This window comes from Vulpes lagopus, chromosome 23, assembly GCF_018345385.1.
Source record: "Vulpes lagopus strain Blue_001 chromosome 23, ASM1834538v1, whole genome shotgun sequence".
Taxonomy (NCBI): domain Eukaryota; kingdom Metazoa; phylum Chordata; class Mammalia; order Carnivora; family Canidae; genus Vulpes; species Vulpes lagopus.
In genome coordinates, this window is record NC_054846.1 from 30,394,207 (window position 1) to 30,420,328 (window position 26,122).

General features: G+C 43.1%; 1 long non-coding RNA gene across 1 annotated transcript; it reads right to left on the bottom strand.

Moving 5' to 3' along the window:
- Positions 1-1,219: 1,219 nt before the first annotated feature.
- LOC121481587 lies at positions 1,220-23,656 on the bottom strand. The gene is made up of 4 exons (XR_005985320.1): positions 23,581-23,656; positions 21,371-21,471; positions 19,835-19,980; positions 1,220-1,558 (listed from the first exon to the last, which is right to left on the bottom strand). It is a non-coding gene; the product is annotated as an uncharacterized LOC121481587 (long non-coding RNA).
- Positions 23,657-26,122: the final 2,466 nt, after the last annotated feature.

Sequence of the window (26,122 nt, forward strand, 5' to 3'; positions counted from 1 at the left end):
TTTGGGGAGCATGGTCTTTTCAGGGAAATACTCATAGTTTAACCCGCTTAGAGGCTGTGGATGGAGCATGTGACAGGACCCAGCGGGAGATCACACTGGGGAGAGCCTCTCCCAAAGGGCCTTGCAAAGCAAGCTTTGAATCTTGACTTTTATCTTTTAGGCAGTGGGATCTGACAATGATATAGAAAATTATTTCCATGGAAAAGCAGACATTTCTGGGCTACTTTTTTGTTTTGTGATATTTGTTGTATGCTTTTGGGAGAATCAAACTTCTATTTTTTCTACTATACATTGCAGCACCATCCTGAGATCACTTTGTGGACTTCCTGCATCACGCTTGAAGTTCAATGCACAAGAAAATGATTCCCACCCTTCACCTACTGCAGATGTTCTCATGGCCTGCATGTCTGGTGTAGCCCACAGGCCAGAACACGCAGCCTCACAACTCTGGAAGGGCGATATTGTCACATTGTATAGTTTGAGGGCAGCTGGGAAAGGCTACCCAGCCCCAATAAGTAAATTAGTTACCTGATGACTGAGAAGCCAAACAAATCCTTAGAGATTCATTCTTTGGAAGTATATAAGAAAAAGAGTTTGTCTCTGCTCTGCCCATGTTGCTTTTCAAAAAGGTTAACAGTGGGGCACCTGGGTGGCTCAGTTTCAGCTCAGGTCATGATCTCAAGGTTCTGGGATCGAGCCCTGTCAGGCTCTGTGCTCAGCGCAGAGTCTGTTGGATATTATCTCCTGCTTACTAAAATAACTAATTAATTAATTAATCAAATCTTTTTTTAAAAAACCACCAAACACATTAACAGCAAGTATGGGGCACTGGGTAAACATGATTTGAGTTGGCTGCCAAGCACCACTTTTCTGGAAATTACCCCTCCTTATCCCACAGATATCCTAGATTGATGGTTCAGAGATTGACACCTATTTTTGAGCTGGACTTAACCCAGTTCTCTCAAAGGAATTTGAAATATGAAATAAATGTTTTTAGTTGCCAACAAGCTGTTCTCTTGAATGGAAGAGAGGTCACCTTGGTTGCTATTGCTGGTGGCCAATTTCCCTCATGAATAAGAAAGCAGAGAAAGCTGGTACACAACAAGAGAGACAGATGATGGGGGGTGGGGGCGGGTGATAGGGGGAAGCAAGCTCAAGGTATGGTGTAGTAGGGAAGACTACTATAAGAAACTGTCCCAAATCTCTGTGGCTAAATTAACACAATGAAAGTTTATTTCTTGCTCACACAAAGTCCACTGTTAGTGCTGTTGGTTGGGCAGCTCTCTGGCACAGCTCTCTCCAGGTGGTGATTCTAGGACCCAGGCTCTTTCATTCCATGTAGTGTCTCCACAATCTGGTAGTTTCAAGATCCCCCTGGCATCATCCCATTCCATCCCAGTCATGAAGAGAGAGAATAGAAGAATCACACGGGACATTTTGTAACCAGGTCTACAAGAGGGGTATATCGCTTCTCTCCATGATCCGTTGGGCAGAACTCAGTCAGGTAGTTCAATCGAGATGCCAGGAGGGCTAGGAAACAGAACTTCACTTCCTGTCTCTGAAGGAGAGCAAACCAGATATTGGTCAGCACTGGAAGGATCTGTTAAAGGGGAGAGAGAGACTCTCTTCATTTCCCACAACCCCTCAATCTTGCCTTATCTGAGGCCTCATTAGTCAAACCAAATATCCCTTCCTCAGGCTTGCTCAGTTGGTCTTTATTTACAACCCAAGGAAAAGACTAATAAGTAATCACAACACTTTTCAGATCACAAAGCATTATGACCACTCTCAGTCTCATTCAATTTTTACATCAAGCCTGGAGGATAACAATTATTACTGTTCTCATTTTGTTGATGAAGAAACAGTCTCAAGAAAATTATATCAATTGCCTGTGGCAACCTGGACAGTCAGGACCTTCCAACTCCAAAGCTGAGCTCTCTCTCCTCTCCACTGTGTGTAAGAACCTCCAGGAGGAAGGAAATCACACTCCTAACTTCTTAGGGTAAGTGGTTTTTATGAGCTTCCTCAGGATCCTTGCATTGTGGAGTAAGCGGAAGGAAGGGTGGCTGAGAACGAAATGAAGGGTGCAGAGAGGAGAGTCCAAAAACAGCGGACTTCCTTAGCTCCTTCCCAGTTTTACAGAGGCTGTGCTGGGAATTCAGAAAGAAAATTTGATCCAAGGACCCCTGGGTGGCTCAGTGGTTGAGCGTGTACCTTCCGCTCAGGGCGTGACCACGGGGTCCCGGGATCGAGTCCCGCGTGGGGCTCCCTGCATGGAGCCTGCTTCTCCCTCTGCCTGTGTCTCTGCTTCTCTCTGTATCTCTCATGAATAAATAAAAGAAATCTAAAAAAAGAAAAAGAATTGTAAATGGAATATCCAGACATTCACATTCCCTGTAAGTTAGAGCCTCCATTCTCTTGCCCCATGTTTTTAATTTCCAGTGGAAACAGAAATGACCAAGAAGTATTTTGGGGAAGGAACTAACATTTATTAAACACCAATTATAGACTGAGCATGGTGCTTGAAACTCTGTTTATATACATCATCTCATAAACTTTTTTTTTTTAAGATTTTATTTATTTATTCATGACAGACACAGAGAGAGAGAGAGAGGCAGAGACACAGGCAGAGGGAGAAGCAGTCTCCATGCAGGGAGCCAGACATGGGACTCGATCCTGGGTCTCCAGGATCACACCCTGGGCTGAAGGCGGCGCTAAACCACCAGGCCACCAGGGCTGCCCATCTCATAAACTTCTAACTACAACATTCTGAGGTATTATGGCCCCATTTTCCAGATGAGGACACTGAGGCTCAGTGACAATAAGATGCTTGCCCAGAGGTCAATAGCTAAGTGTCAGAGTCCAGCAGAGCATGTATTTTCACCATTACTCACCGGGTTCCTCTCTCTGCCTGGAGGCAGAACGAATGGCTGTAGAAACTGAAATGCAGACAACCCCTCCTCTCAGAACCCCTCCTCCCACTGTTGCCACATTCATCACCTGTAGTGTTACCTTCGTGCTCCAGGGTCTGTCCCACCTAATCCTGAACTCTCTTAGCAGCTCACATCAAAATTATTTTACTTGTCCTTTCCAGGAAGCCCAAAAAGTCACTTCGATGTGCCAAGTTAGAAGAGAATTTATCTGATCAAATAATACATAGTTACCAGCGAACAGATGAGGACAAAAGAACAAACCCCCTGCAGGATACCGATGATGGCCCTGTGTTTATTAACAACCCGTTACTGATTCTCCTGGTAGGAATTTCAAGTCTGCTAACAGGATTGCTCAGCAGAAATCTGGTGGGGTCTCCCACTTCCACTCTCCGTAAAGCATTTCTTTGGTAATAATTACCAGTTCAAGACTATGATGGTTAAAAAATATATGTATGTATCTGGTTCCCAACAGCCACAAAGACATGAAAAAGACAAAGACTCTCTGTACCGGGTTGAACAGTGCCCCTCGTGTTCCCACTCTCAAATTCATGTTCACCAGATATCTATAAATGTTACCAGATTTGAAGATAAATCTTTCCTAAATGTGAAATCCTACTGACTAGGTAGGCCGTCATCCAATGCCTGGTATCATTATAAGCAAGAAATCAGGACACAGACACACACACAGTGGGGAAGGTGGCCTCATGAGAAGGGAGGCAGGGTTTGGAATGGAGCAGCTATGAGCCAAGGAGCACCAAGGATTACAGGCTACCACCAGAAGCTAGAAAGAGGTGATCTTCCCTTCAGAGAGAGCATGGCCCTGCTGGCACTTTGATTTCAGACGTCTGGCCTCCAGAACTGTGAGAGAACAAATTTCTGTTGTTTTAAGCCACCCTATCTGTGGTTCTTGGGAGCGGCAGCTCTGGGAAATGAACAGACCTATCACATTCCTTCAGTGAGAGAGTCCTTCTCATGTAAAATGGCTAATTCTGTCCAAAGTCATGCTCAACGCAACCTCTCATCAAATACCTAAGACTCTCCATCCTAAGAGAAATCTCAATGGGATTGGTGGTGGAAGGGGCAGTTGAACAGGTTGACACTGTATTATCTGGAGCATGTTGGGCCCCAGCAAGATGGCAAGCTACCAGGCCTGTGGGGGGCAGGGGGCATGCCCCAGGAAGCCTGCATTGAGCAGAAATTGAAGGAGGCAAGGAAGTCATCCGGCAGGCAGAAGACTCCTCCAGACAGAGGAGTAAAATGCAGACGTGCAAGGACTTTGGGAGGGAGTGTATCTGGTGCCTTGAAGAACAAGAAGGCCTGGGGCCTGGATCAGGCGAGCAGTGGGGCATGAGTGTGGAGCCACCAGAACCCGAGGGGCCTGTGTGGTCTGTGGAACCCATGTGAACACTGTAAGAAACTCTTGGCAAAATGAGGCCAGTCAGAAGAGAGGATTTTTTGAGGAGTTGGCTTCTTCTCACAATACCCTGGGTGGATTTTTGCCTGCCTGATGCCACTAGGAACACAGAAAAGCAGCAGCACCAGCTCCGCAGTGCCAGCTGGTGGGCAGGGTAACACATTGGCAGGTGGCCTTGGAGCTGGCTGGGTGAGGAGAAGCAAACAACAGGTGCAGGTGGACCGGCCAGCACTAGGTAGGCCCTCCTGCTCTCCTGCCTGCTTCCCCTCCCCCGGGAGAGAAAAGCTCTTGGAAAAAGGCTTGAATGTAGGGCAGAAGCGATGAGGTTCCCCAAGAGACAGGTGACCTGCCCCCTGTACCATAAGCAGGAGACAGCCAACATTGCTCAAGCTTGTACTAGGGGACTGAGAGTGGGAGGCAAGGAAGTCTCCGACCTGGGGAAGGAGATCTGCCCCCTCCCAGGACCTGACCCCACCGCACCCCAAGACCTAACAGCTCCCCAGTATAAGTACATATTGCCAAATATGATGAAAGTGAAAAATGTAAATTAAGAGATGAGTCTCACGTGTATGAATGGAGACAGAGTTCCCTAATATCAGATATAATGAGCAAAGAAAGCCTTTCAAGAACTTGTGTGAGGATAGTTTGGAGGGAAAATAATAAAGTCCAATCCTTCTTCACTCCCTACAATAATTTTTTCAGGTGGATTAAAAAGATTAATGTTAAAAATGAAACCAAATAGCTAAATAAAGTATGATCATTTCTTGTATCTTAATTTGGGGAAGGACTTTGTAAGCATAAATCCAGTAAAAGAAATATCATAAGGGGAAAAAATGGATGCATTGACTTCATGAAAATAAAATCTTTGAAAACTCATTTTATCCAACAAGGAGATATTAGAAAAATCAGACACCAAAAATAAATAGGAAAGAATATTTGCAACAAAAACTACAAAAGAAGAATATCGGGATCCCTGGGTGGCGCAGCGGTTTGGCGCCTGCCTTTGGCCCGGGGCGCGATCCTGGAGACCCCGGATCGAATCCCACGTCGGGCTCCCGGTGCATGGAGCCTGCTTCTCCCTCTGCCTATGTCTCTGCTTCTCTCTCTCTCACTGTGTGCCTATCATAAATAAATAAAATTAAAAAAAAAATTAAAAAAAAAAAAAAAAGAAGAATATCTACAGTATATTAAATAGTTATGAAATAGGAAAATAAGCCTTTCTAAGAGTTGGGCAAAAAAATTCTTTCACAAAGAATATACAATTGGCTAATAAACATGAAAAAACATTCTTAGTAGCAATATAAAAATGCAAATTAAAACTGAAATTTTCCATCTACTAAATAAGCAAGCTAGCACACTCATACACTCCTCTTGGGAATATAAATTGGTCCTATTTACTGGAAAACAATTTCAAACTCCATGTCAAGAGACTTTTAAATTTTCATAAGTTGTGACTAAGTAATTCCTTTCCTAAGCACCTGTCTTTAGGAAAAAAACCTACACATTCATCAAAACAGGAATACTAAATTTGGTACATCCATACTGGGAACAGTAAAGCTCCATGAGAACATAGTCTCAGCATCCCCAGGGCCTGCCACACAGCAGGGACTCAACAAATGTTGGTTAAATGACTCTGAAATTCTATGTGGCAGTTAAAAAAAATAAATTCAAATTATTAAACAGAAAGATCCCCCCAGACATATGTTAAGTGGCAAAGAAAACAAGACAACAGGACATACAGAATGATCCCATGATGTAAAACTAAAACCATCACCCAAACAAAAAACATATTCTCTCTGTCTCTGTGTCTCTATCCTTGTGTGTGTGTCTGAGCCTGTATTTATAAATACATAGACAAATACATGAAAAGGTATATACACCAAACCAATAAAAAGGATTATGTCTAGAAGGAGATGCAGATGCCCTATAAAGGGGACTTTGTGTTGTCTGAATCGTTTTGGATATAAATATATTCTCAGATGAATTGTCTACTTTAAAAAACAATGTTTCCTAAAGGATGTGTATATAAAGAGGTTAATGATAGCATCATTCATTACAATGATAAGTTGAAAATAATCCCTTAGGAGAATGGTGAGATGTGTTAGTCATGGAATATCATGTAGGCATGATAAGTTATGCTTTCTGAGGAAGAGTTGACAGGAAATAACATGGGACATTATCAAGTGAAAACAGCAGCAGCAACAACAAAGATTCAATACAAAAAATATAGGCTCCCTTTACCAGGAACACCAAAGGAAATTATTTAAGCTGAAAGCAAGTAACCTTACAGAATAATTTGATTCCATGCACAAAACACTAAGAGAAGCAGAGAAGGCAATTACGCAGGTAATTGTAAGGAGGATAAATGTATATTTCTTCTCTTATTTTATTATTTATTTTTTTATTTTTATTTTTTTAAAGTAGGCTCCAGGCCGAACATGGGGCTTGAACTCAAGACCCTGAGATCAAGAGTCATATGCTTTTCTGATTGAGCCAGCCAGGTGACCTTCTCTTAACTTATTTTAAAAGAAATTGTATAAAACTATATGTACATATACATCCTATATATATAGAAAGAGAGAAACCATTGGACAGCAACAGAGGAGATAAATGGGAAAAACTTTGTTCTGGAGTAAAGAAATGACATCAGATGGTACCTCACATCCACAAAGAGATGAAGAGAACTGGAAGGATAAATAAGATGGTTAATATAATAAACTCTATAAATATATTCTTATAGTATAAACATATTCTTTATAATACATATATGTATATATTATATATGTACATGTAAATAGTATTTATATATGCTACAAACTCAACAATACATTATAATTATTATTTTATAAACTCATATCTTTTATAGAAGTTGAGAGACAAAAGGATATACATATACACATATATAAAATGTATAAAATATATACATACACATATATTAGATGCATGTAAATATGTAACACAATAATAGCACAAGAAAGGGGAAAAGGGTAATAGAGATACGTAGGAATAAATTTTCTATTTGTCATTATAATTAAGTTTGTATAAATCTTAAGTCTATTCTGATAAGCTAAAGTATATACGCTAAGACCTAGGGTAACAACTAAGAAAATAAATCGAAAAATGTGGTGAGGAAAATCATTATAGGAATTAAAATGTTAAACTAGAAAATAAACATTTAATACAAAAGAAAGCAATAAAGGAGACTAAAGGAACAAAGAAGACATGAGTCAGGAAAGAAAGGAAAATGTCAGACATGAATCCAACAATTTCAATAATAACAGTAAATGTGAATAGATCAAACAATCCAATCAAAAGGAAGAGATTGTCAGAAAGAATTAAAAAAACAAGATCCAAATACCTGATGTCTGCAAGAGACACACATAAGATTCAAAGATACAAATAGAATGAAAGTAAAAGGATAGAAAAATAAATACCAGGTGAATGACAACCATAAGAAAGCTGGAATGGCTAATATCAGACAAAATAGATTTTAAAACCAAAAACAATGTTAAGAGAGATAAAGATGGGTGTAGTATAATGATTACAAAGTCAATTCACCAGGAAGATATAATAATATTATAAATATAAATATAAAAAATATAAATATAAACATATTTTTGCACTTAACACAGCCTCCAAAAAACACAAAGCAAAAATTGACAGAATTGAACAAGGAAATAGATAATTCAAAGCTAATGGTTGGAGACTTCAATACCCTTCTTTCAATAATTGATAGAACTAGACAGAAGATCAACAAGGAAATGGGACTCTTGAACAGCACTATAAATCATCTATGCCTAACATCTATAGAAAACTTCAACAATAGTAGACTACATTCTTCTCACGTGCATCATGGAACATTCTCCAGGATATATATTAGTCTAAATAAATGTAAAAAAGATTGAAATCATACAAAATATGTTCTCTGACCATAAATGGAATAAAAATAGAAACCCATACTAGAAAGAGTAACAGAATTTTAGTAAAATTGACAAATATATGGAAATGGAACAACATGTTTGAAATAAGTCAAAGAAGAAATCACAAGGGAAAACCAATATTTTCAGAAGAATGAAAATGAAAGCCTAACATACGAATATTTATGGGTTGCAGCTAAAGCAATGCTTTACAGAGGGATTTATAGCTATAATCACCCATATTTGAAAGGGGGGAACCACATCTCAAAGCTGTACCCCAAACTTATATCTTAAGACACTGGAAAAAGAAAAACAAACTAAATCCAAACCAAGTAGAAGGAGAGAAATAACTAAGATTACAGTGGAAATTAATAGAGATAGAGAATACAAAAACAATAGAGAAAATCAACAAAACCAGGAGTTGGTTCTTTAAGAAGATCAACCACATTGGCCAATAATTAGCTAGACTAACCAATAAAAAAAAGAGAGAAGGCTTAAATTACTAAAATTAGGAGTGAAAAGGGTGACATTGTTACCAGCATTAGAAAAATAAAAAAGTACTATAAGAAAATACTACCAACTACTGAATGTAGATGAAATGGATACATTTCTACAAACACAAATTACAAAATTGATTCAAAAGGAAATAGAAAATCCAAATAGTCCTATAATAAAGAGATTGAATTTGTGTATTAATCATGTATTTTTTAAAGAAAGGTTTTATTGTTTGAGAAAGAGAGAGCACTCACAAGCAGGGGGAGCAGCAGAGAGAGGGAGAAGCAGGCTCCCCACTGAGCAGGGAACCCAACGTGGGGCTGGATCCCAGGACCCCAGGATCAGGACCTGACCCAAAGGTAAACGCTTAACTGACTGAGCCACCCAGGCACCCCTTAACCATGCATTTTTATTTTCTGTATTTCTGCTGCTTTGATAATCTGGAGCCCTGTGGTACCTAGAGAGAATGCCCCTTCCAAATTAGCCAGTCCTTACAGATAATAACTTACTCACCTGTGAGTGCACCTTTCATATGCAAACTAACAAATCTAAAGTCCGTGCCTCTACCATCTCTGCTATTGGGCTCTTATACTTTGGGCCACTATTTCCCTGCCCTAATCACCCCAGGTCCAGTTACCAGGCAACTAGGGACAACCCCTATGCCCCAGAGCCTTCTAAAATTATTCAAATTAGCCAATCCTAAACCTCCTTACACTGCCTTCCATGGAAACCATTAAAAAAGTTCCTGCCAATGTGTTTACCTTGATCTCTTTGTCCCCTGACTGACCCTGTTGTTTTCCCTTGTGTGTAAGACCTTGGGAACTGTAAGTAACAAACTATCTTTTCAATGGCAATTACCTCTTGATCTAAGAGCCTTACCATGCTTGAATGATAATAAAACACATGTTTTAAAACATTTAGTAATTTTAAAACTACCCACAGAAAACCCCACATACAGATGGCTTCACTGGTGAATTCTACAAATATATTTTTTAAAGATTTTATTTGTTTCTTTGAGAGAGAGTGTGTGCACAAGCAGGGGGAGCAGCAGAGGGAGGGAGAAGCAGACTCCCTGCTGATCAGAGAGCCAAGTGACAAGGGGCTGGATCCCAGGTCCCTGTGATCATGACCTGAGCCAAAGGCAGACACTTAATCAACTGAACCACCCAGGTGTCCCTCCCTGAATTCTACAAATATTTAAAGAATCAATACCAATTCTTCACAAACTCTTCCACCAAATAGAAAAGGAGGAAATAGTTCCCAACTCATTCTATGAGGCCAGTATGACCTGGAAACCAGACAAAGATATAACACAAAATAAAACTATAGACTAATATATCCTTTATGAATATAGATGCAAAAATCCAGACAAACATTTGACAAAATCCAACACCCTTTCATTAGTTGAAAAAATACTCCATAAACTAAGAATAGAAACTCTCTAGCTAACAAAAGGCATCTATGAAAAACCCACAGCTAACATGATATTTAATGGTGAAAGACTGAATGTTTTCTCCCTAAGACCAGGAACAAGACAAGGATGTCCATTCTCACTTGTATTGAACATTGTACTGCAATGAATCAGGCAATTAGGCAAGGGGAAAAAATAAAAGCATTCATATGGGAAAGGAAGAAGTAAAACTATATTTGCAAATGACATAATCATATGTAGAAAATCCTAAGGAATCCACTAAAAATTATTAGAACTAAAAATTGAGTTCAGCAAAGTTGTAAGATAGAGTATCAGATATAAAAGTCAATTGTATTTCTGTATTCTTGAAATGAGCAATTTGAAAATGAAATCAAGAAAATGGGGATCCCTGGTGGCCCAGAGGTTTAGTGCCTGCCTTCGCCCCAGGGCACGATCCTGGAGTCCTGAAATGGAGTCCCATGTCGGGCTCCCTGCATGGAGCCTGCTTCTCCCTCTGCCTGTGTCTCTGCTTCTCTCTCTCTCTCTCTCTCTCTCTCTCTCTCTCTGTCTCATTAATAAATAAATTCTTTAAAAAAAAAAGAAATCAAGAAAACGATTCCATTTATAATAGCATCAAAAGGAACAAAATACTCAGGAATAAATTTAACAAAGGAAGTACAAAGTAGATAGCCTGAAATTTATAAAATACTGCTGAAAGAAATTAAAGAAGATCTAAATAAATGGAAAGACTTCCCATGCTCATTGATCAAAGGACAATACTGTTGGATATGGCAATTTTAATCCAATTGATCCACAGATTAAGTGCAATCCCTTTTGAGATTCTAGCTCACCTCTGCAAAACTTGATAAGCTCGTTCTAAAATTCATATAGAAGTTCAAGGGGACCAGAAAAACCAAAACAGCCCTGAAATAGAATGAAGTTGGAAAATTCACACTTCTCAATTATAAGACCATGCAAACTACAGTAAGCAAGGTAGTGTGATTATTGGTACAAGAACAGATATACAGACCAATAGAATAGAATTGAGAATCTGAAATCCTTACAATTATAGTCAATTTAATTTCAACGAGGTGCCCAAACAATTGGATGGAGGAAGAATAATTCTTTCAACAGATGGTACTGGAACAACTAGATATTCACATGAAGGAAAGAGGACCTTTATCTTACACCATTTACAAAAACTAACTGAAAATGGATCAAAAACCTCTAAAATATAAGAACCCAGGATGCCTGAGTGGCTCAGTCAGGTAAGCATCTGACTCTTGATTTCAGCTCAGGTCGTGATCTCAGGGTTGTAAGATCCAGCCCCACATCAGGCCCCATGCCCAATAGGGAGTCTGCTTGAGATTCTCTCTGTCCTTTTCCCTCTACCCCCTCCCCCTCCTCACTCCCACTCTCTCTTTCTTCCTAAAATAAATAGATAAATCTTTTAAAAAAGAGAGAGAGATAAAACCCTTGGAAGACACTATAGGTGGAAATCATCATTATCTTGGATTAGGCAGTGATTTCTTAGATATAACACCAAAAGCATAGCCACAAAAGAAAAAATAGATAAATTGGACTTCACCAAAATTTGAAACTTTCATGCTTCAAAGGCCACTATCAGGAAAGTGGAAAGACAACTCATAGAATGGGAGGAAACATTTGGAATTCATATATCTAATAAAGAAATTGTATTTGAAATATATAAAGAACTTTGACAATGCAATAACAAAAAGACAGATAAACCAGTTATAAATAGGCCAAGGATCTGAATGGGTATTTCTCAAAAGCAGATATGTAAATGGTCAATAAATAGATGAAAAGATGTTCAACTTTATTAACCATCAAGGAAATACAAATCAAAACTACAATGAGATACCACTTCAAACCTGCAAAGACAGCTATAATAAAAAAGGCAGATAATAATAATTGTGTGTGAGGATGTGGAGAATTTGGAGATCTAATACATTGCTGGTGGGGATGTAAACTGATGTAGGCCCCTTGGAAAAAAGTCTAAAAGTTCCTAAAGAGTTTAAACACAGAGTTACCACACGACCCGGGAATTTTACACCTAGATATACTAGCAAGAGAAATGAAATGCATTCTCTTGCATGAGAATGTCCACATGAAGAAGTATACAAATGTTTGCATCAGTATTATTCATAACAGCCAAAAAGTGGAAACAACCCTAATGTCCATCAACCGGTGATAAATTAAATGCAGTATATTCATGCAATGGAATATTTCAGCCATAAAAAGGGATGAAGTACTGATATAGTATAATGTGGATAAATCTTGACAATATTCTAAGTGAAAGAAGCCAGACACAAAGGGCTGCAGAATGATATATCATATGATTCCATTTATATGAAATGCCCAGAATAGCCAAATCTGTAGAGGCGAAGTATAGATAAGTGATTGCCTCTGGATACAAGGGAGACTGACATTGAGGTCGAGAGAGCAATTGCTGTACCAGAGGTGCATACAAGGTACAGCGCTGGATCCAAAGCTCTGGTGCAATTTGGGGAGGTAGAGAGGCCAGAGAAATTTTTTTTTAAATGCTTGATGTTGGATGTTGAAAGACAAATAGGTGTTCTCCAAGCAGAAGAAGTAGAGAAGGGCATTCTAGGAAGGGGGTAGCATGTTCAAAACTCTGATGTGTAAGGCATTGGGCCCACTTGGTAATTGTGTGATGAGTTAGGTACACCTGGATCGCAGAGTGTGTCGGGAGGTTTCAGTGGCGTTGGAGGCAAGTCAGCAAGATTAGGCTGGAGAGGGGTACCACACTAAGGAGTTAGGACGGAGCGTAGTCTGCAAAGATGTATCTGCATTACAGCCCGACATTGCCTTAAGAAGGCTTCAAGGAATATGCTGTTAAGGCAAAATGGCAGCTGTGGGATAAGCAAAAAGAGGCTCACTTTACTTTAAATGCTCCCTACAAAGACTTAAGCAATGATCTCAAGCTGTAAAGAGCCAAGTCCCACAGAACAGTTTAACAGCAGGGCTAAGTATTTGCGGCAGTGTCCACCCTGGGTGCCTCTCATGTCTCTTATCGCTTTCATCAGGCCTTTTCCTTTTAGTTACTGAGCATCCTATATTTTCAGGGATTTTTTAAATAATAAAAAAGGATTGCACCGCTGACTCTGTTAGTCTCATTACCAAATGATTTCACACACAGGGTTTTGATGCCAGAAGAGCTGAAGGTAGCAAAGCAACTGATCCGATGGGCAAAAGAATAATGATATGCCCTTCTTTTTACATCAAGGAATTCTTAACCTTTGTGAAGCTGAATCCTGAATTTAATACTCTTGGTTAAACCTGGGACTTGGTTAAAGATTAATAATCCAAGGATTACGCCAATTATACAAACTAGGAAGCTACAAGTGAAGACATGCACGGAGAAAGCAGAGATTTGCTACTCTATGACTGAGTAAACAGAACTCTATTTTTTAGAGTCTTATTTTGTATGTGTGTGTGACACATCCACAAAAAAATTGAATAAATAAAAGAACTAGTAAGGCTACATGAGTCACTGAGGATGTTTTAAACTATTTGGCTCCCCCAGGAGATGGCCAGAGAGCCGGTGAATGATTCAGCATGGGAAATAACCAGTAAGAGCAAATGCCAACAGTGAAGGGATCTGAAAACAACATCAGAGGTGGGGAAGAGTGGGGCCTTCACTTGTTACTGAGAATTTTAAAAGGTTGATCTCAGGGGATTAGTGAAGGACTGGGCTCTGGCCTGCTTGTTGTAAAGGTAGTTGGAAAGAATGATACAATTGGAAAAGAACGATAAGAAGCATCTGTCACTGTCATTGCAAACCCAAGAAGGTTCTAATCACCAAGAAACCTCCTGTTGGGTCTTGTTTTGGGGTTCCGTCTTTAGCATGGAATCAGGAACAATTTTACCTATAAAGCTTCTACTTACTACAGCTTTTCCCCCCTTGATTTATGAAATGGCATGCAAGCCCTGCTAAGAAATTCTAACAATCTCTGATGTCTGCAGCTGTTCATGCTCTGCTCTGTTATTCTCGTACAAAACAACGCCCTCCAGACTTGTTTGGGTGATGACTACCTGGAAGGTTATGCCCATGCCCCTGGATAGTATCTTAAATGGCATCTTAGGTGTGTACCTAGAGACACAATAAAGATGGCTTGGTGCTGTTGATTATTCAGGTAGGAGTAACTATCTTAATTGAGTTTCAAACTCTAAACAGCAAAGTCATCATGCCACTTTCAACCTCTGTAGGGCTCCTTTCTAAAGAACTCAAAGTGATTTAAAACAATAACAACGTCAACAATAAAACCTTTCCTAAATTAATCAGGGCTCCACCCTCCCACAAGACAGAAAATTTAGTAGCTGTCATTTGTTGGATGCTCATTATGTGGCAAGCAGTATTCCAAGCCTGTATTAGTTGTATCACTTTGGGTGAATTATATATTCTTTATGAGCTTCAGTTTACCGGTAAAATGGGGGGGAAATCTTCCTTAAGAATCACAAATTCGGGGCAGCCTGGGTGGCTCAGTGGTTTGGTGCCACCTTCCGCCCAGGGCACGATCCTGGAGACCGGGGATTGAATCCCATATCCGGCTCCCCACATCCGGCTCCCTGCATGGAGCCTGCTTCTCCCTCTGCCTGTGTCTCTGCCTCTCTCTCTCTCTCTCTCTCTCTCTCTGTGTGTCTCTCGTGAATAAATAAATAAAATCTTAAAAAAAAAAAAAAAGGAATCACAAATTCGGTTGTCCACAGGTAGCTTAGTAAGTGGTGGGAGCTGGGTGTAGGCACTTGAGTAATTACTAGGTGAGCTGTACCTGGCATTCTTGGTAGCCTTCTCACCAATGTTGTCTCTTCTTTCCTGCAGGCAGATCCTGCCTTCCCACTTAGAACAGCAGGAAGTGCAAGCCGTGCTCCCTGGCCACAAGGGTATTGGTAATATGATCCATCCTGGACACTTGTAAGCTGGGGGGTGGGGATGTTGGGGATGGAGGGGAGTTAGCTGGGTGTTTTTCTTTTTTCTTTAAAGATTTTCCTTTATAAGATAAACCAATGGAAGGGTATCCTCTCCTCTTCTGGACGTTTGTGTGCTTCCATGTGACATATAAGCCTTTGGGATATTGGTAGAAATGAGGAGGAACACCATGGCTGACGTGCTTGAAGATGCCAGAGAGGAGAGGCAGGGAGCATCAGCGTTGGGTGCATGGGGCGGGGGGGTGCCCAAATGTTGGACTTCCTCTACATTTTTATGCCACAGTATCAACGCTGGAACTACCTTACCTGGGACTTGACTGAGGTTACAAGCTCTGCTTGAAGTGACTGTTAGGACTGTTAGCTGGGTATCCGTTTCATCCCACTGTATCGCGCTGCAGAGTGCATTCCTCCCCTGAAGAAGTGGGTAGCATGCAGCTCCTGCCGGTTGCTGCCAGACCAGGAATCCTCAGGAGCAGCCAGGACTTCAGATTTTTATATAAAACTCCAGATTTAAAAAAAAAAAATCTCCAGATTTTTTAATGTTGGCTCAAATTAAAGAAATATGTGCAAGCCAAACAAAACACATTTGGAAGTTAAGGTCGGCCCATAGGTGGACAATTTTCAACCCCTGATCTACCTCAGAGAGTTGTAGGAACTAAATTAAGTGAGTTTAAAATCAGATCAGTAATAATATCAGACACTCACATGGCACTTCGTATGTCCCGGTCAGCATTCCGCTTGCTTTACCAATCTAGTCCTCATGTGTAACCAAGTCTTACAAGCACGTCACAGAGAGACAGAGCTATGATTTCCACTTCACAGATAAAGTAGGGAACAGAGAGCCCTCTCGTCTTACCCCTTCAGGCCTAGGGGCTGGGATGGCTTTCCCTGGGAGCCTCCCTGTGCCTCACTGGTCCCCTTAGCCCTGCCCACATTTCTGTACATGGTCCTTTTGTTAAATTCTTTTTGGTTATATGCTTTTTTGAGTTTGCCATCCACTGCTTACTGGGACACTCACTGGTGGAAAGGGTGAAGAAGGCAGATGAATCCTTGCCCTCTTGGGGTGTTCATTCTGGGAAACAACTATACAAACAAGATAGCCACGGGTACCGTGAAGAAAACTAAGTAAGGTAACGTGATTGCAGAATGGTTGAGGGAGGCTACTTGAGGGGGTGACATCTGCACTGAGAGAGACATAAAGGCTGAGGGGGAGCCAGCAATCCCAAAGTCTGGGAGACCCCTCTTCAGGCAGATGTACATATGTAAAAGCTTTAGGGTAAGGAGAAGCACGGAGTGCTGGGAGAATGAACAGAGACCAGGAAGGCTGGAAATTGGTGAGATGGGAGAGAGTGCGGGGAGGATGGTCATGGATGTAGAAGGGACCAGTCAATGGTGGGCATGCTGGGATTTGGGCTTTAAGACTATTAGGAATTCTTGGAGGGCCTTCACATAGGGGAGTTATTTGAGTTGGGTTTGTTTTTTTTTAAGATTTTATTTACTCATAGAAACACACACACACACACACACAGATATATATATATAGAGAGAGAGAGGCAGAGACACAGGCTGAGGGAGAAGCAGGCTCCATGCAGGGAGCCCGACGTGGGACTCGATCCCGAGTCCCCGGGATCACACCCTGGACCGAAGACGGTGCTAAACCACTGAGACACCGGGGCTGCCCTTGAGTTGTTTCTTTTATGGCTATAGTCTTTTCCTGTGTGGACTGTGGATTATTTATCAGCGAGAGTGGGAGGTTATTGCCACAGTCCAGCCTACAGTTCCCAGTGGCTGGAACGAGAGTGGTGGCAGTCCAAGTGGAGAGACATGAAGGGTTTTGAGATCCATTTACGATTCTGAGGTATCATAACACTCTGGTTTTTCCCTCCTGGGTCCCTGGAGGATGGTGAGCACTCTACTATACGTTTTTTGATTTGTATATTCATTTTTGTCATATACTTTAAAATTAATATGAACATACTCTGGATCATGTGTATGCCCACCTTACAAGAGGATGGAATCACCACATAACTTCAGTGGCCTCATGCCATTTCATTTCTGAGACCCCCGCAGCAAATGCCTGCCTACAATGACCGGCATTTAACACAGTGTAATGTCTTTATTGAAATACAACACCACACACACAGAAAAGTACACCACCCATGAGTACACAGCTCAATAGATTTTCACCAACTGAACATCTTCATGTAACCATTTTAACCGGTTTAACCGGTTTAAGACCACAACACTCCGGGAACCTCTCTCATGTCCTCTCCAAGCCCCTCCCGGCCCAACCCCAAAGGTAGCCATACCAAGAAATCGTCCGGCTTTCTAACACCATAGTTTACTTTTGCTTTTTATATGAATGCAGAGAAGAGAATTCCATTAGCAGGATGAAGCTGACCTCTAAAAATCCCATCCTGGTGTGTGGCCACTATGCGGTCCCCACCAGGGACAGACTCTCAATTTTAATTCATGCTTCTTGGGCCTTGTGATGAAGATCTGACTTCAGAGACTAGAAACCAAATTACCCCAAAGTGTGAAGCAATTTCATTAGCATGTCACAGTGGCGTAGCTGCTTGCCTGGATCCCCCTCAACAGACACGGCCCTGGCACAGTCACATCAGTAGTGCTGGGTGTAGAGAATGTTCATTTGTTGTGACCGTGGCTGTTCTGCAGCTCAGTATTCCCACACCTTAGGGCAGTCATGACATGTTAAGAGTAAAATGGTAATATCTTGACTTCTGTCCTTGCCTTTCCAGTCTGCACCCCCAGCAGCACCCCCCAGGCCCAGACCAAAAGGCGTTTTCATTAATCTAGAAGAAAAGCCCAGGTGAATCTGCTTCTAGTCCCATTGACATCCCCAACCCCACTCCCCCAACCCCAGCATCTAAATAGGGAAGCAGGCAAAATTTGTTTTGAGAATGAACGTGAACAAGGTACAGCCCCTGTCCCCTAGGACAACAGTCTTGAAGTAGGCAGAGACACAGAACCCACTGTTAGCAATTTAGAATGTCAAGGGCTGTGGCAGGATCATAGGGGTCAGATAAGGGGCACCCAACCTGTAGAGACAAGGTTAAGGGCATGAAGAGATGAGGGGCTAGTCAGAGACTTGGACCCGAAGGTGAGGATCCTGAACAGGGTCTGGAAAGAGAGAAGTTAGCATGACGAGAAGAGCAGAGAGAGAGCATCCACAAATGTACCCAAGTAGGCATGCGCTGCAGTCGCTCTGAGCAGCTGCTGCGTGGAGCTTCTCCAGGCAATGGCAAGAGGGGAGGCCAGGCCTGACCATGAGGGAACTGAAGGACCAAACCAAGAAGACTGGATGTTCTGGTGGAGGCCCTGGGAGCTATTGCAAGATGTCAGCAGGAGAGTAACACCTCATATTTACAGAGAACCTACTAGTATCATGTGGATCCGAGAGACCCAAGACCAGGTTGCTGTCTACAAGAAGTCTACAATCAGGCCATCTTAATGGCCAAGGGACGTCGTGTACAGTATCTTTCCACTTGCTTTTGTCATTTTTGTGTTGTGCATGTTTGTTTAGTCACGCTTCACCCTTTTCCACGTGTAATATAAAGCTCACTCATCAGAAAAATGCCAGCACCTGAAACAAAGACTTAAAAAGCCCATTCCTGTCCCCAACATGGTTATGAATGATCCATAAATCTCTGCTGAACATTTGACTGCACTCCACTCCTGAGATCCCACATCTGACTGGAAGACAGCTTGAGATCTCTGCAGACCCCAGATAGTATAAGGATTTTATAATCTACCAGCATTAAAGGGGCAGACCTGGGACCCTCTGCCGACTGCTCAAAGAACCTCATCAGTCTGCCTTCTGTAGGATGGAGAAAGTCCAATTTTCTGCAGAAAATTGCCCTACACAAAGGGAATCATGGATTCCCTGCATGCCTAGGCTCGCAGGGAGATGATTCCTTATGGCATAAGTCCTCGGAGGATCGTGTATCTGGAGGAAAAGCAGACGTGCACCTGACCACCAGGGTTACCTTGGACAGGAGAGAACCAGGAAAAAGTATTAATTGATCTGTGAAAATAATCAGGTGAATCTGATCAACCCAAAACCCTGGTCTCAAGACCAGGTGGCTTCCTGACTCTGTCATGAAATAGTGAATACAGGAAAAGTGGCTGTTTACACAGGAGCCTGACACCTTTGGTGCACTCTAAGGACAGTCAATTTGTCATTGTGTGGGCTAATAACCACGAGGACTTTTTTTTTTTTTTTAAATCTCCTTCAGAAATCCCTTCTATAATTTCTTTTTCCGTTCCGTCAGTCTTGTTTTTTTTTTTTTTTAATTATTTATTTTTGATAGTCATACAGAGAGAGAGAGAGAGGCAGAGACACAGGCAGAGGGAGAAGCAGGCTCCATGCACCGGGAGCCCGACGTGGGATTCGATCCCGGGTCTCCAGGATCGCGCCCTGGGCCAAAGGCAGGCGCCAAACCGCTGCGCCACCCAGGGATCCCAACCACGAGGACTTTTGCTAAACATCACGCAAATTGAGAAAAATGTATCCTAAAAACTTTTATATTTGGCTTTGAAGTGCATTTGGGGGAAGGGGGTACCAGCTTCGACTTTCAAGCTCTGGTTCACTGAAGATTAAATGACAGTGACAATGATAATTGCTCCTTAGAGTTGTGCTATTTTCAAATCCTGTTCATATCCATCGTCTCACCTGAGCTTCTCAGTCTCCAGTCCTGTGAGCTGCCCACCAAACGTGCACCTGCAGACCAGGGACAAAGGCGGGAGCCACTGCCCTGTGGCTAAAGCAGCAGAGCCAGGTCTCGAACCCAGTCTTCTAACTTGAATCCAGGGCTCTCTCTAGGAGGAATGGAAAAAAGCCCTAAACAAAACAAAACTAAAAAGCTGGTGGGGAGCAGAACATAAAATATTGCTGCGTAGGCTTTCCACAAGGATGAGAAATGAGTAACAAAGAGGCCATTTTTCACGTGGACTCAAATGCAAGTTCTCAGTTTTTTTCTACTTGTACAAGAGCTTTGTTGTCTTAAAAGGCCCTTTCTTCTCATTCAAAATGAGAAAATACCTTCTGACAGCCATGCAATTAGCAGAGCCTTCGGATATTGATTTGCTCTGTTTCTTGGCATGAGCCTCTTTCACAGGGCTCCACACTGGCTCCTGATAGAAAAGCTGGAGTTACTAAACTGGCCTCTAAACTAATTTAGCTGCTTCCCATCACCCTCTCTCAGCTGCTTTCCCAAGGCTTCCTCTTCCCTCCTCAGTGACAACCGGGTATCACTAGGCAGGGATTTTAGAAAGGGGGTGGGTCAGAGGAAAAGGAACCCAAAGTGGAAGGAGAGGGAAGAAGAGAAGGGGGAGCAAGTCAATAGAGCCCCTAGGTAGAAACTCAAGAAATTCCCAGATAAAAGTCATATTCCCTTTGAAGAAAGGAGAGGGAGTGAAACATAAAACAAATTACTAGCGATGCTATTATCATTCATTTATTCATTCATTCACCCCACAAACGTTTACTGAAATCCTACTGGTACCAGGGACTACCATAGGCTCTGAGAACACACAGAATTGGCAACAAAAATGTACTTCTTCCATTTGCAAGAGGGGACAGCAAGCAGCAAGCAGTTCCCCAGGAAGCTGACTCTGAGATAGGGATTGGGATGCATAAATTGCATCAGGGAGTACCCTCAGGATTAGCATCCATGGAAGGAAGGGAAGTACACAGGAGTGCACAGAGGACGCCGTAAAAATATGAAACTGTCTCAAGAGAAGCTTGGGCCAGCCCCGCAAGGGGTTCTAAAGATGGGACGGCCTTCCAGAGCTGGCCCCAGATGCATGAGAAGGCCAAGCCTACGTACCCCCATGTAGACCAGTCATTGGAAGGGGCAGCTCTCTTCAGCTGGGGCCAGACCACTGGGGCTGGCAGCTGAGGGCCACACTTCTAGCAGCAGATATACAGAACAGCCTTTCACGCTAGAGGCGGATCTGCGAGGCCCACCAGAGCTAAGGCCATGAAGGCTGGTGGGGAGGGAGCCCACCATAACATCATCACAGGGAGAAAAGTATAATGGTGCGGTGATTGGTGCTACAAAGAGAGGTACATGGTACCCTGAAAAACTGCAACCTAGATTTGGGGAAGCAGACCTACAGAGCCTGGGGTTGGGAGGGAGAGAGAAGGGAACCAAGACAGGGAGCTTCTCTGAATGTAAAATGGGACCATTTGTGGTTGAGCACTCACCCATGCCAGGTACCATGTTCCACATTTTAGGTGCTTCTTCTCTTTTAACTTCATGACAACCCCATGAGGTAGATTTTGCTCCCAGCGTCCTTCTAGCGTCTCTTAAGATTAAAAAAACAAAACATCATTTCCTGGAGCCATATGAAGCCAGGAATGACAGGCCTGACTGGGTACTGAGTCAAAGCCACAGCCAAGCAGTGGGGCAGAGAACAAACTAGCAAATTCTCCAAGCCCAGAGAGGAATTGTAAGGACACGGAGAAGAAAGCTCAACTAGGCTCCTTTGTGGGAACCAAGAAGGAACACAATCAATATAAACTGAACACCAGAGCATGTTTTACCGAATTTACACATAATAGCACTGACCATTGCAATAGAATTCAACAAAACATTAATTTGGTTCATTCCTGTGTTCATTTAGCCACACTGCATCTTGAGGACTGCAGAAACCAAGTAAACTTTGCTGAAACATAGACTCGATCAAATAGGACTCTTGAGGTAGCCCATAATACAGCATAATGAAAGGATTCTTAGAAATACTTTTTGGCGGGTAAGTAATAATGTAGCTCTGGTTTCTACATCTGATGGTCCAACATTTGTTGAAATAATAGACTCTGCAAAGCAAAAATCACTTCCTGATTATTTTTTCTTAATTGGAAAGGATCCATGTGATTATATGTGTGTGTGTGTGTGCATAAAACATTTGAGAATGGAGGCCATGGAGGCAGCGAGCTGAAATGCACCAGCTCCCCAGGTTCGGCCACCTGCTCCCGCCTTTGTTTGGTGAACCAACATCCATCCAACATCTGTTTGAGTCCTGACATTTGGAGAGAGCCTATTTCACCTGTTGGATCCTACAGCATCTTCTAAAGGCAGGCGTTTCTACCCTCACCTGGAAGCCCGAGGTGGACACAAGCCGGGAGCCTGCAGACAGGATGGCCAAGTCAGCCCAAGGGCTGGTGGCTCGGGGGTGTCACTGTGCAGAGTCTGTGCTGGCTCGTGGATGGAGGGGTCTCGGAGCGTGGGAAGCATCTCAGCAGCGAATGAGAGAGAATTTCACGGGCTAGGGCAGGTGATTTTAGCAGGTAGAGGAGGCCAAATTAAAAAAGACATCACACGGTAAGAAATTATACCAAAAATTGCTTGTGTTTAGGATGTAGCCCTTACCACATGCCAGACCCTGTTACAGGCGTTTTCTAGAGCCGGAGTAGGCAATATTATCGTCCTCAGGTCAGCAGATGAGGAAACCGAGGCACAAAGGCCACACAGCTGGTAGGTGATGTGGTCCTGGAACTGGAACCCAGGCATCGGGACAGAAAGGCCACCCCTGAACTGTTGACCTCAGCCTGCATCATCGTCTTTGCACCCGTCTGATTCCGCACAAGCCGCTCAGGTGGAGAGCTGGCCAGGCCTTTCCACCAATCTAGCCTCTGACGTTGTCTTTGTTCCTACAGGTACCTTCTATCCGTGGTAAATGATTTTCACGAAATGGATTCTCACGAAGACAGAGATATAAAGTGCCTTTTATTTACAGAAAGTAAGTTATTGAAAGAAAAAATACCTTAATACTGATCATCCCGAGAGAGTTATGAAGGTGGCACATGGCAGGTTGGTCCCAGGATGAGGGAAGAAGATACAAGGGCCGGAGCAGGTGGCCAAACCTGGGGAGCTGGTGCATTTCAGTTCGCTGCCTCCACGGCCTCCATTGTCAAGCGGTTTTGGTTCTCGAAATTCCCTTGTTACTTTAAGGAGTCTTGTGCCCCAAACAGGGAAGTACTCAGCATTCTTAACAAAATACTTTCCCAGTCTCCTTAAAATTAGGTGGGTCGGTGAGACCTGGTTCTGAGCGGACTCATGAATGCGAGTGATGTGTAGCATTTCCCAGGGAGTGTGCATTTCCCACGCCTTCCCCGTCACAGTGACCTGGGAGCCCCGAGGGGGGGGTCACCTGCTGCAAGCCGCTTCTGTTCCTCTCAGAAGCTACCCCAGAGACCCATCGGACCCACAGTGGACCAGGGGTGGGAGGGCAAAAAAAGAACCTTTCTGTGCTACCCCAGGTTTTGGGGCTCACTCTAGCCTATCCTGACCAGCATATCTCATCAAGATATTACCCGCTACGTTAGAAAGCACTGCCCCCTCCAGAGAGTCATTTTCTCTGCAGTAGAGAGGAACTTTCTGAAGCATTCAAGAGGATTTTGCAAGCGGGGATTACCTGGAAGTAGGGGACCTGAGCCTTCGGCAGGTTGCTCCTTGTGCTGCAGGACCCTGGCAGAGTTGAGGGGACCCTGCAGGTGAGGGATATGAAAGGTGCGAAGGCAAGTTGAGAGAACGTCTCAAATTCTGTTTTTGAGAAGCTACCCCTTGCCCAGAGCCAGCCCATCTCCAACATCGTGGTTCATAGAAGCACACAGCCTGATTCTGGTGGATAAATGTGGAACCTTCTCCTCCTCTGGAACCAGGGGGAGAATCATTCGCTGCTCTGGGAGGGTTTCTCTTTGCTTCTCTTGTCAGAATTAGCCCAGCAGCCTTTCACATAACTACAGAAGATACTTCTCAACCCTTTGTAAGAGTATATTTTCTTGTATGGTTTTAAAAATCAAGTGGAAATCTCTTACCCAAAATCCATCCAATTAAGCCTTCTGCAAAATTAAGAGGTAGCGTAATCATGAGAAAAAGTACATGCAGGTTGCCTTTATTTTATAAAAAGAAGACTTGCCACTTGCTCAGTGATTTTGTGTGTCCTCCAACACGTACACATCACGTGACGCTCTTTCGATGACAGCCTCAACTACCAAGCACACTGCGTTAAGCACTCTGCCTGCCTTCCAGGGACGCCTCTCCCAGCCCCACAAGGTGGATATGGACACTGTTCTCTATCTAGACACGAGAGAGGGCCCAGTACCTTGCATAAGTCATATAGCTAACCCACGGCAGCAGCGGGATTCGAATCCTGGCCTGTCTGATTCCCAAGCCTGGGCTGTTCGTGGCATCCCAGGCACTGCCACAGCCCTCCTTCAAAGGAGAAGAGGACACAGGGAGTTTAGGTTTTTTGCTGCGTGTCCCCTGTGAGGTCAGTGAATGCCTTGCAGCATTAGTGGTTCATGATGCACTATTCTGCTGGGAAATGTTTATTTTAAAAACTGTTTAATACTATGCTACCTCTGGGGTGGAGACAGAGAGGTGACGCCTTCATTCTTCACTCGGAGCCCAAGGTGATTTGTTGTTTTGTTTTGGTTTTTTTTCTTAAGAATCTATTTACTTATTCATGAGAAACAGAGAGAGCTCGGCAGAGACACATGCAGAGGGAGAAACAGGCTCCATACAGGGAGCCCGACGTGGGACTCAATCCCGGGTCTCCAGGATCAGGCCCTGGGCTGAAGGTGACACTAAACCTCTGAGCCACTGGGGGCTGCCCCGCCCGAGGTGATTTGAACGGCTGCTCCCACTCCAATCCCAGTGCCCAGGAGAACCAGCCTGCAGCCCCACCGCAATGCCTGGCATGTCCCCAGACACGCTTGGAGGTGACCCGCTCCAAGGCAGGAGGCACAGGTGACAGTTTCTGGAAATGGAATCATCATCATCACCAATATACCCATATTGAATTCATTTAATCCTGGTAATGACTCTGCAGAGGGAATCTCTGAAGCTCAGAGAGGTTTAGGAACTTACCCAATGCCACACAGTAAGAGAAGCTGAGCTTTAAAGCTAGGCAAGCTGGCTTTTGTGCCAGCACTCTTAATCACCACATGGTGTACAAAAAGGAGACTATGGATTGGGAGCCTTGAGGGTTGGGTCTAGGCCTCATGTACCACTAATTGTATGTCCTTGAGAAAACATAACCTTTTTAGGTCTTGTAAGAGTCTATTACAATGATTGTCCTGAGGTTGGAAAGAAGAACAAAGAAGAAAGTGTATTTCTTTCTATGAGATATAATAGCCCCAAATGTGAAGCCCAAGTATCCAGGGAAGCTGAGATACCACTCCTTCCCATCAGCAGCATTTCCCAACTCATGCTTTATATCCATTATCTCTAATCCTCACCAACAACCCTGAACTAATATATGTGGTAGACACCTATGATTCAGTCTGCCTGGTATGTCTGCATTTTACGGGGAAAGCAACCCCCCTTCTTCTGAGGACTACCCTTCCACCAACTCCAACATGTGCTTTTTTTTTTTTTTTTTCTTAAAGTAGGTTCCATGACCCAGGGCTTGAACTTATGACCCTGGGATCAAGACCTGAGCTGAAATCAAGAGTGCAATGCCTAATCAACTGAGCCAGGCCCCTCCAACCTGTGCCTCTACTGAAGGCTGTCAATCACAGTAAACCACCCACCCTTGCCAAAGCTGTCTGGTCCAATAGTCAGCATGTGATCCAACTTAGGCCAATTAGATCCTTCCCAGGATTTTTCAAATGAGATCGCAGGGAAGAGAAGCAACCTTCCTCTGGTGGAGAAGCTGTGAAATAGGAGGCCACATTGCCCATCACTGGAAGAACCACCGCTCCTTAGGAACTATAGTCTTTCCACATAGGGACAAGAAGAGAAGTGCCCTAACCATGTTGCAGACCCTGGTTCCATCTGTCACTAAGATCCAGCTATAACCCACCCTTTTGGGGCTTATAGGAAATCATCCAGATAAGCCCTGCTGGTTGATTCCCATTTATGCCATTTACACCCATTTAAGTTCATTTGAGTTAGGTGTTTGTTGTGTGTAACCCAGAGTTCTGACTGCTAGAGTATTACTGTTATTCTCT